The following is a 4,115-nucleotide window of genomic DNA, read 5'->3' on the forward strand; positions in this document are numbered from 1 at the left end:
TTTTGCAGTATCTTAGCAACAGGTGATTGAACCCATGCCTAGAACTAAGAATTGAGATTTTGCCAAAAGGGCCACATACTAGTGATATCTTCTTTTAACAAATGGAATAAATCTAATATTGTTTTGGACAAGTTATGCTGGATTACATCATAATATGAAATCCTGACAACAGAGCCACAATAAAGGGAGGACACAGCTTTGAAAGAGAAAAGCAAATACTATGACTTCCTTTATACCTAGGCTTCAACTCAGGAACCTAAAGCATGAATGACCAGGTGAGTTCATTCTTGCAATCCCTGGTTATTCAGAACTCAGCTGTCCAACAGGGATCTCAGAGGCTCAGAGCTCTGTCCCCATCCGTCATAGCCTTCCTCAAGATAGAGGTTCACATAGAATTAAACTCAGTGATCCTTAATCCATTTCAGAGTTTGATATAATCCTTATTCTAGAAATCTGGACCTCCCCCCCAGATGCTCATGCAACATATTAACATGATTTCAGCAGGTTTATAGAACAGGCTAAACTTTCAATGCCACGATTATTCACTGTGCCCTGATCATAATTCCCTTTGTTACATCTTGCTAACTTCTATAACCTCAGTGGAAGCAGGATGACAGAGGTGACTAGTTCTATGATCCTGAGCTCATGTCACAATATACTTTGTACATTAAAAGGGGCAAAAAGTGGAATAAAAGTGTTGGGTACAAAGTCACATTTGGATTAATTGAGGATGAAATTATTTTTCTTTTTTTAAAGTACTTCTGCCCTAGGCATTTAGGTGCCAATTGGTAAATGCTGGTAGACATAGTATTAACCTTCAAGAAATCCTTCTTCCCTTTTAAAAACTATAATTAAAACAACCTTATCATACTCTCAAGAAAGTCTTCAGTCAAGGCCCATTGTCCAGCTACATTTCCAAAAAGTCCAAAATATGTAACAACAACCTAATATGTTTGTTGCAATAATGAGATTATGTATGTGAAATATCTAATAGCATGAAAATATATAGGTGCCAAGCATATTGTAGCAATTTTGATCATGATTATTGGATATAATTATAATCTTGTAGTGTGATGTAATTGCTAGCAGCATCCCTGACTCAATCTAGGTGAAGCCAAAAGAGACCACACATTGAGATGGCGAACCATTTAAAATATTTCCTAGGTCTGTTGGAATCTCTCCCTGATCAGGGAAATTCTAGCTCTCTTTTACAGTCAGTTATCCAGCATATATTTACTATTTTCAGAGGTCTAATTTATGCCAGGCACTGTGCTAGGTGCCAGAGATTAAAAAATAAGTACAATGTAATCTCTGACTCCAAGAGATATATAATCTTGAAGAAGAAAGAGACACAAAAGTAGATAATTGTGATATAGTGTGGAAAGTGAGATGTACATGCGCCCTGCATTATGAGAACACAAAGGAGGTCAAACTAATCTGAGTTGGCCAAGGAGTTGTTTTAGCACAGATCTGTCAAAAACAGAGTCTGAGGGAAAAGGTTACTCGCTAATACTTGGGAATGTGACCCAGAGAACCAGGATAGAAGTAAGCAGGGGAGCTGCAGGAAGAACAAATACAAAGATGAGGGGGCGCATTGCCCATCTGGGTACAGCTTCATGAAAAAACATGGACGGTTGCTCTTTTTCTCACATCATCTTGAGAAAGACCTGCACACACAATATCGACTACCTGTTCTCAGAATACTATATTGGGTTGAGGAAGGGTGAATATTTCTTCCAATGGCTTTCTCCTGTCTCTGTCTCCCCCTGGTAAAAATCTATTAACTCCTGGATTATGTCATCAGGCTTCCCAGGGCCAGAGTTCAGTCAAACTCTTTTTGTCAGCTGGCATGTTATATAATACTCCTCAAGCTATAGTTGAGACCAGCAACTACAGGAACATGGCACCACACTCTGGAACTAGCTCAAGTTTTTGCTCATACATTTTAGTCTAGAAGATTCTAATGGCCAACACCCCAAGATCCAGAGAAAGGGTTAGCATAGCTGCATGGATCTGGATAGTGTAGAACTGTATTTTGTACAGAAAGAAAAGAAATGGCTTATCAGAAATTGCCAGAAGAAGCTAGACATTGTGACTTGAGAGGGAACAGAACGTTTTCTAGTAAGAAAACTGCATGCTTTAATAAAGGTTAAGGCCAGTATGGCATGAACAACAAACACTGAGTGGAGAGTATATGAATCTGAGAGGGAGGGAAGCTCCTAACTTGAGAGAGATTTCCCTCTCCAGCAACTGTAGACATGATGGAAAAAATGGGAGCAACCAGAGGATCAGGAAACATTTCCTCCTGTAGAAACATGCCTGCATCCAAAGGAAATGCTTTCCCTCCAAGGATGCAGAGAACACTTCATCTCTTCCATCTGCCTGTTCTCTTATGCATGTATTCACTCATCTAACATCTATTCAGCTCTGCCAGCCAGGTGCCATAAGAGCCATCTGCAGAACAGACTGACTAGGTCACCTTTGAGAGGTAGTCACATCTCAAAATGACAGACACACAAACAATGCCTTCTCCAGCAGATATGTGCGACATTGGGAGCATAGAGAGAGGGAAAGATTATTCTTTTAAGGATGTAAGAAAATGCTCATCAATCCTAAAGGAGGCACATGTAGGATGAGACTTGGAGAACAAATGCTCAGTTTGTCCTGCAAGAAACGTAAAGCAAAATATCCCATTAGTTCTTCTGTTTCACAAATAAGTGAAGCCATATGATAATTGACTTTCTCTGCTTGACTTATTTCACTCAGCATAATCTCTTCCTCCCATTCATGTTGATGAAAAAGTTGGGTAGTCATCCTTTCTGATGGCTGAGTAATATTCCATCATATATATGGACCACGTCTTCTTTATCCATTCATCTGTTGAAGGGCATCTTGGTTCTTTCCACAGTTTGTCTATTGTGGACATTGCTGTCATGAACATTAGGGTGCTTATGGCCCTTCTTTTCACTACATCCACATCTTTGGAGTAAATACCAGTAGTGCAATTGCCGGGTCCTGCAGCACTGGGGGTTATACGCAAACAATGAATTATGGTACACTACAAAAACTAATGATGTACTGTATGGTGACTAACATAACCCAATAATAAAAAAAATATCCCACTAGTGAGTGCACCATGTGAAAAGCAGAATTGGGAGGGACCATGCTCTGTGCAGGGACTGGTCGAGGGGTCAGTGTGACTGGAGCGTGGGTCTCAGAAAGCAAAGCAGTGGCAGGCCTAGGATGACAAGCCAGAGCACCTCACTTCCACCAGGCTAATCTTCCTACAAACTGACAGATTTCTCCCCACGTCAATCAAACACCAGTTTCCGAGCATCCCATGCTGTTACAGCTAGGCACCATGGAGCTACCCAAATGGAAGGGACAGAGAATTTGCTCTTAGAAACCTCTCCTATGTGAAACCTCTCCTATGTGAGCCATCCACTGGAGACTGTTTCCTTCCGCAGCTCACCTTGGGGTCAGTTCGCCAGAAATGTGCTCAGAGTCACAGCACAGCTGGCAGCAGATAACCCCTCCCCTTGCCTTTGATCTGCGGGCATGGTGATTGTCAGACTGTACATTTCAGCTAGTGATGAAAACACTAACGATACCCCAGCCCCAACCCTTAGCCCTGAGCCATAGGTTGATAATGTTCCCTAGAGCAAGCAAGGGTCTGGTCTAGAGCCTGAGCCATGGTGTTTGAAGAAAACCCCAAACAGAGCCTCTCTGGTTTTTGGCCTGACAAGATATACCGGTGGTGCTGGGGATTTGCTCCTTGCAAGCAGATGTCACAATCAAATGGAAGTTGTTTTATACACGGATCTGAAAAAAACCTGAGAATGTTTGCTATTAAACTCAGGCTGGCTGGCCCATCCCAAGCACGGAGACAATCAGCTCCTCAGATGTGAGGAGACTTGGAAAGATGTCTCCAGGCCTTGGCACAGCACAGGCTTTCTGGGCCTTGGTGACATATAGGTGCTTTATAGCATAGCCCATTTGTTATGCTGTTTAAATATGTATATGCTGGGTACAGAAAACTAATATCTGGAACAATAAGGTAATCCTATATGCTTTTCAATGAAAAACACGAGTGGAGGGCTACTTGTTGCCAGAAT

Source organism: Mustela lutreola, chromosome 9 (genome assembly GCF_030435805.1).
Source record: "Mustela lutreola isolate mMusLut2 chromosome 9, mMusLut2.pri, whole genome shotgun sequence".
Taxonomy (NCBI): domain Eukaryota; kingdom Metazoa; phylum Chordata; class Mammalia; order Carnivora; family Mustelidae; genus Mustela; species Mustela lutreola.